This window comes from Herpailurus yagouaroundi, unplaced genomic scaffold (genome assembly GCF_014898765.1).
Source record: "Herpailurus yagouaroundi ecotype Mexico unplaced genomic scaffold, PumYag 140, whole genome shotgun sequence".
In the NCBI taxonomy this organism is placed as follows: domain Eukaryota; kingdom Metazoa; phylum Chordata; class Mammalia; order Carnivora; family Felidae; genus Herpailurus; species Herpailurus yagouaroundi.
Window position 1 is genome coordinate 68592942 of NW_024412395.1, and position 13686 is coordinate 68606627.

Below are 13686 nucleotides of genomic sequence, written 5' to 3' on the forward strand. Positions count from 1 at the left end.
CTTCATAGCGTGCTCCTGATAGCAATGTTTAATAAATACCATCTAAATGGTCTCTCGTATGTTTGTGCACATATGAGTAACCTGATGCTCAATAAAATTTCCAGATTTTTCACTGGAAATTTTCTTCTGAGAGCACATCTTAGGTCTTATTATTTTCTTTAGCCCATAAAAGGTGATCAGATCAGAGGTGGCATGCCAGTTACTAACAAGAATAATTAATAGTTGTCCGATTCTCTATATTCTCTCCAGTCGACAAAGGTAACCCTAGAGCCTCCTGTTAATGTGACAGCAGATTTTCTATCAGCCTGATTCCCTGAGTCACCACGATGGGCGAAATCCCTACTGATCTTGAGCGACATGTAGCATAAGCACAAAATAAATCTGTATTGTTTTAAGAGTTCTTTGTGGGGTACCTGGGTGGCTCAGTCGGTTAAGTGTCTGTCTCTTGATTTCAGCTAAGGTCATGATCTCATGGTTTGTGGGTTTGAGCTCTGCATCAGGTTCTGTGTTGACTGCACCACGGAGCCTGCTTTGGATTCTGTCTTTCCCTCTCTTTGCCCCTCCCCCTGCTCTTTCTCACACTCTCTCTCAAAATAAATAAATATACTTTAAAAAAAGTATTCTTTGTATATTCTGCATACAAGTCTTTTATCAAATATGTGAATTTCAAATATTTTCTACAGTCTGTGGCTTGTCTATCCACTCTCTTAGTGTCTCTCACAGAGAAAAAGTTTTCAATTTTAATAAAGTACATTTGTTTTCCTTCCATGGATGATACTTTGGGTGTTGTATCTAAAAATTCATAACCAAACACAAGGTCATTTAGATTTCCTCCTATTTTTCTTACAGAAGTTTTATAGCTCTGCATTTTACATTTATATCTTTGGTCTATTTTGAGTTGATTTTGTGTACGATGTGAAATCTGTGTGTGAGTTTGTTTTTGCATAAGGGCATCTAATTATTTCAAAACCATCTGTTGAAAAGACTGTCTTATCTTCATTGAATTACCTTCGCATTTTTGTCAAATATCAGCTAACTATATCTGCGTGGATCTACTTTTTGGCTCTCTATTCTGTACTATTAATCTGGCTTCCATTTTCCTCAATACCAGACTGTTTTGATTCCAGTAGCTTCATAAGAAATCTTGAAATGTAATAATGAGAACACCCTGAATTTATTCTTGTTTCTCAAAATTGTGTTCACTATTCTAGGCTCTTTACCTTTCCAATAATAGTTTTTTCATAGTTCCAAAAATGCTAGTGGGGATTTTGATTGAGATTATGTTTAATCTATGGATGAGCCTAGGAAAAACTGATAACAATATTGAATTTTTCAATCCATGAAAATATATTTTCTATTTATTTGGATATTGTTTGATTTATTTCATCAATAATTCATGGTATTCCACAGATTCAGAACATATTTTGTAGATTTAAAGCTAATTATTTCAGCTTTCTTTTTGGTACTATTGTAAATGCTATCTTTTTTTTAAATTTCACATTCTAATTTTTTTAATGTTTATTTATTTTTGAGAGAGACAGAGACAGAATGAGAGTGGGTGAAGGGCAGAGAGAGAGAGAGAGAGACGCAGAATCCAAAGCAGGCTCCAGGCTCCGAGCTGTCAGCCTAGAGCTTGACGTGGGACTTGAACTCACAAGCTATGAGATCATGACCTGAGCCGAAGTCAGATGCTCAACAGACTGAGCCACCCAGGTTTCCCTTTTAATTTCACATTCTAATTGCTAATTGATGGTATATAGGAAAGCAACAGCCTTGTGCCATTGTTATTTTAAACCATTAAAGCTTGGGAGTTATTTGTTACCAATTGATTGTCTTGATGAATATGAAAATTGTGGATTTCCTAACAAAAATTTAAAACATTTGTCATTATCATTGGAATCTAATAGCTGGTGGTAGGGCATCATACTGGAAACTGAAAAGTTGGAGACTTGTGCTTTACAGCATGGTGAAACATTAGTGAAGGTCTGTAATAACATGAAAGATACATCATGTTCCCAACGCACTTGTAGTTCTAAAGGAATACGTTGGAAAGCAAAATGTTGGTTATGTGTTTTGGTAACCACCAGATAGCTTGGCAATAAATTGCAAGAAACAAATGAACCCAGGAAAGAACCAGCCAGTTTCCAAAGCAGAAGGGAAAGGAAATAGAATGAGTCCAGAAATTACTTTTTCATCCCAAACAATGAAAGTCTTATCTTTCATTGAGATATACTTTGTGGAGCCAAAATCTACTAAAACCTTTGAACTGATTAAATTAAATTTGGGCAGAGAGCAAATTAGGAATGAAAACTCTTAAGTCCTTTCAATTAGGAAAAAAAATCATTATTAATAGATCCTAGCGTGTCAAAATACCTGACACTGAGGAGAAAGAGAGAGAAGGAGGCTGGGGGGGGGGGGCGGGAAAGAGAGAGAGAGAGAGAGAGAGAGAATGAGAGAGAATGTGGAAGAGAAAACATAGAAATGTAGTTCTGGGAACTATATCTCAAAAAAGTAGTGTTGATCTGGTTACTAGTCCAAGGAGCTGACTAAAAGCACATAGATAATAATCTCACTGAGTTTCTGAGGAGTCTTCCAGACTTTAAATGATCTTTGGGCACTCCACCTTATAAAGGAAGAAAATGAGTTAAGAAAGCAAGTACATATTCCCCAGTGGCCACTTAAGATGTGGCCAAGAAATATATTGGAAAAGGAGTACTCTCCCAGAGGGTGTAGCTAGTGACTTGAAAAACAATGAACAAAGGAGTTCCTCCCACTGAATACAATCAGGGCATAACCAAGGAACATTCCATACCCCCAGGATAGGGAACCTCATAATATCTTCCCATTGGAATTTTAGAATTACCATGAATTAGAGTTTAACGAAAGTTCCCCATTCTTTCCCTTTCTGAATGGGAGTGTTTATTGTTTTCCTTTCCCATCCTCGCTTGCTGTGTGTCTATCTGGTTGGGAGGGTAGCACATTTTAGCTGTTTTTAGCTCCCTATTCTCTAGATCAAGGGAAGTCACACTAAGACTTGATGAATAAACCAATGCACATTAGTCAGAGATCCTGGATTCAAAAATTCCAGACCATGACCTGAATGGACTTTTGCATTGCCTCTTTTGAGGTGGTGATGGGTGTGTTCTACACAAGAAAAGTGAACACAATATTTGATGATCAGAGAAGCAAACTGGTAGTTACTAATATTGTTCCCAGAGATTACTGATTCTCCTCTCCCTCCAGAAACATTCATTCTTTAAATTACCCTTGTCCATATGACTTGTTTTGGCCAATGAAATGTGAATGAAAGTGAAGTGTCACTCCTGGGCACTTCAGAAATTCAATTCTCCGTGTTCTTTGATCCTATTGTAGCTAACCTGAAACCTCATGCTTAGATAGCAACAGAGCTTCAGTCAAGGTGGTCTCCTGAGCAATTCCAGTGAGTGGGTTGCCCTTTGCCAACCTGGATTACACACATACCATAATGAAGAAATCTATCTCTGTTATTTTAAGCCACTAAGAGGTGGTGATTCTTTGTTTTACAGCATAAGGTAATCTGTCCTGATTATTTTAAAAGGTAAATTACATAACAACATTTGACACTTTGATGCATTAAAACTCAACAACTTTGCAGATAGATAAAAATGTCCAGATTCTGCATGAAATCCTTAGGGGAAAAAAATCATGATTTTAGTCCTCTCTATATCCTTCCAAAATGCGGTAGCCATAATAAGCATACAAAAAGAGCAAGATATACAAATCTAGATAAAGGCAATCTTATGAAGTTTGTTTTTTGAACTTCTCTACTTCCTTTTTCTGTGGCTATTCAGTCTCCAGAGAGCCTTAATCTCCACTCACCAACCCCAGACTCTAAATACATAATTGTACACAACTCAGAGCATGATCGTTTTGGAGAATATGTAAAAGTGGTGCCATTTGGAGTTAGTGCAAATTATCTCCATTATTTGGTTTGGAAAGCTTGGAGAAAATGATATGGGATGTGAAAAGTAATGAACAGGTTTATACACATCTACACTAGAAGCAGTGTTCAATCATACTTTCCCTCCTCTTCTCGCTCTTACCCATTTTTTCCCCTTTTCTCTTTTTTTCTATTCATCTTTTATTTTCTCCTGTTACTATGCCTCCTTTACAAGGGCAATTTTAAGATAAAATGCAACAATTTGATGTGTTATCAGGAAAATGTATGTGATGATGTGTTCATTTGAGCTTCTTTAAATTTTTTTTTAACGTTTATTCATTTTTTGAGAGACAGAGCATGGGGGGAGGGGGGAGGGGTGGAGAGCAGAGGAGACACAGAATCTGAATCAGGCTCCAGGCTCTGAACCAAGAGCACAGAGCCCGATGTGGGGGCTCAAACCCACAAACCGTGAGATCATGACCCGAGCTGAAGTCAGACGTTTAACCGACTGAGCCACCCAGGCGCCCCTATTTGAGCTTTTAAATCCATGTTTTATGATGTCTTATTTACATATTATACAAGAATCACAGTAAATTCCATTTTAGAACTTGAAATTTAGTGTTCAGAGAAGTTCATTTGTCTGAAGATTTATGATAACAGGGAAATTCAGGTACTGCAGTTGGAGAAAACAAATAGGACTAAATGGTAATAATGGAGGATCTCAAATAGTATAAACAGTAGGTGTGTTGCTTATCATACCAACAATTTTCACTAAATGTTAAATGAAATAAATATAAGCACTTTATTCTAAAATAAAGGCGATGTTTTATGAAGTACATCCTAGTTCTTCTATTTCCCAAGATGTTATTAAGCATGATCCGGTAAACTATTTTTTTTTTTATGAGTTGTTCAACATCTAGATAAGGCCTAAACTTTCCAGTGTCCTTTAGGTGTAAGAAATTCAGTGTATAATACACTTATTTCCAGTGACAAGAAATCAACAAATGCCCAATTGTTAATAGTGTTTTTTCCAATATTATTTCAAAATTAAATGCAATGCATATTGATTTTGATAAAATATGACAGAAAATTATGTATTTATAGGGCTGTAAAGCACTTAACACAAAATATACACAACAGTGTAAGCCCGTTAGGGTGGAAGCCATTTTGATTCTCTCAGAAATACGTTCCCAGGATCGGACCATTGACTGAGGGCTTTTTTCCATGACTGTGATGAGACTCAGCTGGGCCTCTAACAATCCCCTCCGGGGAGCTGGCAAGTCCAGAGGATATTGCTGCAACTGGCTTCCCTTCCCCCACCTTCACTCTGCTGCCCTCAGTGAGACTGACTGTCTGGGGAGACAAAAGTGTACAGACAGAGGATTCGACACCAAGTTTAAAGCATTGCCAAAACCCACTTTATTTAATGTAGGCTGTGACTTTCCACCCACAGCTTCCATCTCTCTAAACGTTCCAGTCCTGCCGGCTCATGAACAATCTTTCCCTGTGGACAACTGCCAGTTACTTGATTGTTATATTTTCCTTTCTAACTTTGAGCTGAATTATCTTTCATTGGTTGAAAAATCTTTCAGAAATATCCCCCAATAAAAATTAACTCTTTTTTTTAATCTTCCCCTTTACTTGTGGAAAACTTGTAGATATGTGGCTAGGTAGCATTAAAATGAAATTACAGTTACAAAATAAAAAAATCGAATATATTGATATGGGGAAGGAACTGATGTAGGGAAAGTAGTTGATATCTGCTATTATATGTTATTTCTTTTCAACATAGATCTCAGCTGCTGATAGCATACTTCCGCTGATACCATACTTTTTTTTTTTTTTTTAACTTTTTGGATAATTGCATTTAATTTATTCTCATATTCATTAGTATAGCCACAAAGAGTCTGCTTTTCTCTGGTCCAATTTTACCTTAGAATTCTTCATTATGGCTCAAAGAAGCTACAAGGTGTAGAAGGTACTGTGACTTTATATATCATTCAATATGGCTATCTTGGTCAGAATAGAATGAGAAAGTTCTGGGCTGCCTGGGTGGTTCAGTCAGTTAAGCATCTGACTCTTGACTTTGGTTCAGGGCACGATCTCATAGTTCATAAGTTTGAGCCCTACACTTGGCTCTATGCTGACAGTGCAGAGCCTCCTTGGGATTCTCTCTTTCCCTCTCTCTCTCTCTCTCTCTCTCTCTCTGCCCCCCATGCCTCTCTCTCTCAAAATAAATAAATAAACTTCAAAAAGAGAGAAAGTTTAACCAAACTCATTGAAATCTTGTTACACTGACATTTCTACCAAGTAAATTTGATAATAAAGGATAAGAGATGGTAATGAGAGACTTCAAACACTAGATATAATTATCAGATCAAGAGAAAATACATAAATGATCTTGAATTCTCATCATCCTTGAAAAGGTGTAATAAAAATTAATCACCAGGTCTAGTTTTCCAAGACCAATTGTTTTCCTATACAGAGTAAATTCCAAATTTTTAAGCTAAATTTCATTAGGAAAGTAATTGAGGCTCAGATCTCATGAGGGATTGGTAAATTGTTGGTTTCTTTGGATGTGTGTGTAAACATTGACCTATATATATAATATTCAACGAGTATTAAAGACAACATAAATGTGTCCAATTTTTTACATAAAGAATTTATTGAATATATATACTTTACACATAACATTGTGTAAATTTAAGGTGTACAACATGTTAATTTGATACATTTACAGATCGCTGCCATTATAGGATTGCCATTGTAGCAATATTTAGCCCCTCTATTATATTACATAATTATCTTTTTTTTTTAGTGTTGGTAAATTTTTTTAGCGGAAAAATGTCAAGAGACAATTCTAGAATAGTGAAGGGCATGCTTTTTGGAATAAACAACACTTAAAAAAAAAAACACCCTTTGGCTGTCATATTGTAATGACACACACCATTTCTAGTTCCTGTATAAATGCTTCCATTTCATTTGAGGACAGGTGCCATTTGAGGTCAAGAATAGGGTGGTCAGAACACGTATTACACATTGGCAGTGTTAGACATGACTTCTGGATAAAAGAATGAGAAGTTAATAGATTTCCATTCAGAGTGTCAGTTAAAAACTCAGTCTTTGGTGATGATGACGAGTGGGTGGGGAGAAACTTGTATAGTTTTCTTCTTTTGCTGTGGCTTTTTAGAATGTCTCAAAAATACATACACTGTGCCAAAATAAACCACATAGTTTGTAATAAAATAATTGAAAAATTTTATGAATTTTAATGGTGCTCTTTACTTTGATGTAAATAATATGGCTTTCTATAGGTAATTGAGGGACTAAAATATTAGTGGCAGTACTGGTAGTAGTAATGATGATGATGATGATGATGATGATGGTGTTATGTTTGGCAAAGAGAAGCATGTATGGAAGTTCTAAACAAATTGCACTTGCCACAGTAGCAGATCTCTGTCCAGTTGGGAGGTGACAGCAAGATTTATTTTCATTAAAATCCAAGACTCCTTTCCACCTTCACCAGAGCAACTGTTGACAAAATCCATCAAAACTATTAAGGAAAAGCACAAGGTATAAAGCTACTGTTTTTTAAACAAATTAAAGGATTTTTGAAGTAATATTGGTTGTCACTTTTGCCCCCTCGTTTTCTTAGCTAATAAATTTTAATTGAGGTAGCTAGTTTGATCTCAACAGATACTACACAGAGAATATTTAATTTACTATGTGACTTGAGGAAAACTGTCTTTCCGTACATTCATTCATGTGACATAAAAGCCCAGGATGGTAATTTCCTGGCAGGCAGAGCCATAGTCTTTTATACTGATTGAAAGTATAAAGATTGTATTCGTTTTCTATTGCTGTAATGAAATGCCACACACTTAGTGGCTTCAAACAACGCACATTTATTATCTTACAGTTCTGGAGATCAGGAGTCCAAAATGGGTCTCACAAACTAAACTTAAGGGGTTGGTAGGGCTCTATGCCTTTCTGGAGGCTCTGGAGGGGAGTTTTCTTTGCACTTTCCAGCTTCTAGAGGCCACCTTATGACTTGATTTGTGGCTTCCTTCCATCTTCAAAGTCAGCAATGCTGGTTGAATCTTTTTTACATCATATTACTCTGCCTTACTGCCTTACTGTTCCACATTTAAGAAACCTTGTGATTATTTTGAACCTATGCAGGTAATAGGGATAATCACTCTATTTTAAAACCCACTGATCACCTGAATTCCATCTACTTCTTTAATCCTTTTGCACTGGAATTTAACAAATTCACAAGTTCTAGGAATTAGAACATCTTTGGTGAGTCATTTTGCCACCTGCCACAGAGCTATTCTTTACACATTTGTGAAGTTGAGCATCTTAAGGAGGTGATTTTCTATATGAAACATGTGGCTACTAATATATTTCCGCCTGCTTCTTTTCACAAGGCCATATTCTTGTTATATCTAACATTTTATTTCTTTAAAGGAAAAAAAAAACTTAAAAAAAATCATTTTCCTTAAATGAGTTACTTGCCGGGAATATATTTAGGCATACAAATTGATTAAAAAATTGTAGAAAAAGTAAGGAAATTTCCATATTTTAATTTTTTTTAAGTATATTCATTTTTGAGAGAGAGGGACAGACCTTGAGCAGGGGAGGGGCAGAGAGAGGGAGGGAGACACAGAATCCAAGGCGGGCTCCAGGATCTGAGCTGTCAGCACAGAACCTGATGCAGGGCTCCAACTCATGAATCATGAGATCATGACCTGAGCTGAAGTCGGATGCCTAACTGAGTCACCCAGGTGCCCCAAAATTTCCATATTTTAAAAATGGCATGTGGCTCAGCAATAGTTTCAAGAGAATGAGCAATTCTTTAATAATGACTGATTTGTAAAGAACCCTTCAAATCTATAGTTCTCTTTTTTAGAAGTTTGTCTTACTGAAATATTTTCTTTTATGCATTAAGAGGAGACTTCACTTAGTTAATTGCATGCATCCTTGGGTTTTTTTCCTAATGTTTAGTTATTTTGAGAGAGAGTGTGTGCGAATTGAGGAGGGGCAGAGAGGAAAGACAGAGAATTCCATGCAGGCTCCATGTCATCAGCACAGAGCCCAACGCGGGGCTTGATCATAGGAACCATGAGATCATGACCTGAGCCTAAATCAAGAGTTGGACACTTAACTGACTGAGCCACCCCGGTGCCCCAGCAACCTTGGTTTGTTTTTTTTTTAATATTGGAAATATTAAAGCAATTGTGTTTATTGTTTTACATCTTTAAAGGTGTTATATATACTTTACCCACTCCCTCCATCCCAGACAACCATTTATTTGCTTTCTGTCTTTATAGGTGGATTTGCATTTCATAGAATTTCATAAAAGTAGAATCAAATACTACATACTTTTTTTGGTTTGGTTTCTTTCACTCAGCATAATTATTTTCATTTGTTTCAAGATTGGTGACTGAATCCATAGTTCATTGCTTTTAATAACTGAGTAGTATTCCATTGTATACCAAATTATACAATATGTTATCCATTGACCTTTTGTTGGAGATAAGGATTGATTCCAGGTTAGGATTATTACAAATAACATTTGTGAACAAGCAAATGAAATGTGCTTTTATTTTTATTGCGACAACAGCTAGAAATGAAATGACTGGGTCATATGGTAAAAGTATATTTAACTTCCTAAGAAACTGAAAACTATTTTTCAAAGCAGTTGTTATATTTAGTGTTTATGCCAGCAGTGTGTGAGGGTTTCAGTTGTTATACATCTTAACCAACATTTTAACACCTCATCAGTATTTTAATTTTAGACTTTCTAATATTTCTAATAGGTGTGCAGTATTATCTAATTGTTCTAATTTATATTTCTCCAGTGATTAATGATGTTGACCATCTTTTCACGTACTTTTTACCATATATTTATATACGCACACAGACATATATATATATATATATTCTTTGATAAAGTAGCTATTCAAATCATCTGTTTGCTTTTCTTTTTTTCAAACATGAAACCCTTCACAAATTTGTGTGTTATCCTTGCTCAAGAACCATGCTAATCTACTCTGTATCGTTCGAATTTTAGTATATGTGCTGTCAATGCAAACACTCTTTCTTTTTAATTGGATTGTTTGCTGTTTCAATATTGAGTTTTGAGAGTTCTCTATGTATTCTGAAAATAAGTTATTTGCTAGATGTGCGGTTTGCAAATATTTTCTACCCATGTTTGGTTTCTGTTTTCACTTCCTTAACAGTGTTGTTCAAAGAGCAAAAGTTCTTAATTTTGATGATGTTCCATATATGAACTATTTCTTTGATATATTGTGAATTTGGTGTTACAGCTAAGAAAACTTTACCCAATATCAAAAAGATTTTCTCTCACGTTTTCTTCTAGTGGTTTGTGGTTTTTGGTGTTTCCTTTAATTTTATGAAGTACCTTGAGTTTATTTTTGTATTTAGAGAAAAGTATGGATTAAGATTTTTTTAAAAAATAAATGGATACTCAATTATTCTAGAACACTGTAAGAATTCTATTTCTTCCCTATGGAATTGACTTTGTACCTTTTTGGAATATCAATTGACCATGTATGTGTATGTCCACTTCTGTAATTTCTATTATATTCCATCAATCTATTTGTTTACCCTACACCATGATCACACTGTATTGACCACTATAATTTTTAGTAAGTCTTAAAGTCAGATAGTGTTAATCATCCAACTTTAGTCTTCTTTTTCAAGTTGTTTTGTCTATTCTGGGTAATTTGTATTGCTATATGAACCTTAGAATGAGCTTGCCAATTTCTACCAATATAAAAAAATCCTGTTAAGATTTTGCCTGAGACTGCATTATTTATAGTCTAATTTTGGGAAAATTGACATCTTAACATTATTTTGTGTTCCTTTTCGTAAATGAGGTGTGTTTCTCCATTTAATTAAATTTTCTTTGAAATCTTTCAGCAGAATTTTAAAATATTCAGCGTGTATAGGTCTTGTACATATTTTTCAGATTTGTTAAGTATTTTATCTTTTAACACTATTGTAAATACTATTTATTTAAATCTAAATTTCCAATTTTATGTTGTTAGTATATATGATAAAATTAATTTTAGTATATACATCTGGTATTCCCCAATGTGCTAACCTGACTTAGTAATTCCAATTTTTTTATTTTCCAATCTGGATGGCTTTCATTTATTTTTCTTATGCTACTGCACTCTCCAGTGCATCCAATGTTGAATAGAAGTGTTGAAAGCGAACATTCTTGCCTTCTCAAAGATCTTATGGGGAAAGTTATATATATACACATAATCATGTGAAAATAAATTAAATAACCCTTTGCCTCTAAATATGAAAAATAAAGATATAATCACATATAATTATCAATGTCATAAATTGACATTGATATAATACTTATATCTAATTTACCATCAATACTCCAATTTTGTTAGTTGTTCTAGTAATTTCTTTTATACCATTCCCTCCCTCTTTCAGAGCATGCAGTCTAAGGCTAGATATAGTGCTATCTGCCATCTCTCTGTAGTTTCCTTTAATTTTGAACATCTCCAGCAGTTTTCCTTTATTTTTTATGACATTGACAGTTTGAAGAATAAAGACCCATTTTTTCATTTTAAATTTTAGTTAGTTAACATACAGTGCAATATTGGTTTCAGGAGTAGAATTCAGTGATTAATCACTAAACATACAACACCCAGGGCTCATCACATGTGCCCTCCTGAGTACCAATCACCCATCTAGCCAATCTCCACCCACCTCTCTGTCAAACCATAGTTTGTTCTCTATCATTGAGTCTCTTATAATTTGTTTGCCTCTGTTCTCTCTTTGCCCCCTCTTCCCAAATATTCAACTGTTTTGTTTCTCAAATTCCACAGTGAGTGAAATCATATAGTATTTGACTTTTTCTGATTGACATTTCACTTAGCATAATTCACTCTAGTTCCCTCCATGTCATTGCAAATGGCAAGATTTCATTCTTTTTGATGGCTGAGGAATATTCCATTATACACACACACATACACATACACATACACACACACACACACACCCCACATCTTCTTTATCCATTCATCAGTCGATGAACATTTGGGCTCTCTCCATTGTTTGGCTATTGTTGATAATAGTGCTATAAACATTGAGGTACATGTACTCCTTAGAATCTGTATTTTTGTATCCTTTGGGTAAATACCTAATAGTGCAATTGCTGGATTGTAGGATAGTTCTATTTTTAGTTTCTTGAGGAACCTCTATACCATTCTTTAGAGTGGCTGCACCCGTTTGCTTCCCACCAATAGTGCAAGAGGGTTTCCCTTTCTCTGAATCCTCACCAACACCTGTTGTTTCTTGTGTTGCTGATATTAGCCATTCTGACAGGTGTGAGATAGTAGCTCATTGTAGTTTTGGTTTGTATTTCCCTGACGATGAGTGATGTTGAGCATCTTTTCATGTATCTGTTAGACAACTGGATGTCTTCTTTGGAAAATTAAGACCATTTTTTAAAGTCAAATGTTCTTCTCCTATGTTTGTCTGATGTTTTCTTATGATTAGGTTGATGTTATGGACACTGCATAGTTGTGTTGTATGTTTCTAAGTTATCACACCTGGAGACATAACATATCCATCTATCCTTTATCGGAGATGTCAATTTTGATCACCTCACCAAAATGGTACCTAAATCTCCACTGTATAATTACACGTTTTTCTCCCTTGAAATTAATAGTTAATCTGTGGGGAGATACTTTAGGACAATGCAAATATTCTACTCCTAATTAAAAATTCACTTTAGGGATGCCTTGATTGCTCAGTAGGTTGAACGTCCAACTTCAGCTCAGGTCACAATCTCACAGTTCATGGGTCTGAGCCCTGCATCAGGCTCTGTGCTGACAGCTTGGAGCCTGGAGCCTGCTTCGGGTTCTGTGTCTCCCCCCTCTCTGCCTCTCCCCTACTCGTGCCCTCTCTCTCTCTCTCTCTCTCCTTCTCTGAAAAATAAATATTAAAAAATTATTTTTAAATTTATTGTACATTCATAATTTTGCCTAATTCAATGTACATAACATATTTATCAAATGATTATTTTCCAAGTTTAACATTCCCTCCGCATTGATCAGTTAGTCGTCTGTATTTACTATAAGGAAGAGATCCCTTTTCTTCAATTATTCATTTCTCCATTTATTACCATTATAGACCCATTAATTCCCATTCATTTAATGGATTATAATTCATTAAGGTGTATAATTATCTTGGTGCTAAAATTGTCCCAGATTTGGCCAGTAAGCATCTCTTCAAACTGGTGGTTGTATCCTTATAACAAGCTCCCATCACTCTTTTTTTTAGTGCTTTTTTACTTTCTGGCACACCAAGAAGTGCCAAAAGCAGCTTGTACTTACTGTGCCCAGCCATGGTATCAGATTCTTCAAAGCGCCTTCGTTCATCTTAGGGAAGAGTGGTAACGAGAAGAAGTTATGGGCACTAGGTGGTTTCGTTGCTACTGGGGTGTCATTTCTTCTTGATCCTTTTCTTGGACAGAGCTAAGAAAAAATGCGTATATGTACATACATACATACACGCATATACATACACTTACCTAATTGTAGATACCCACTTACATATGTACATGTGTACATAAACCTGCATATACATACATACTAATAAACATATATAAGAAATCATAAGTTCACACTAGTATATCCAGTTCCAATCCATCCCTATTGGGTTTGTACTTGCCTTTCCCCCATTCAATATTTATTGTTTTTCCAAGGTGA

The 13686-nt window shown here is 35.3% G+C and overlaps 1 non-coding gene across 1 annotated transcript; it reads right to left on the reverse strand.

Annotated features, from left to right (window-relative positions):
- Positions 1–9912: 9912 nt before the first annotated feature.
- Positions 9913–10019, reverse strand: LOC121031130 (U6 spliceosomal RNA). Its single transcript, XR_005790564.1, has one exon. It is a non-coding gene; the product is annotated as a U6 spliceosomal RNA (small nuclear RNA).
- Positions 10020–13686: the final 3667 nt, after the last annotated feature.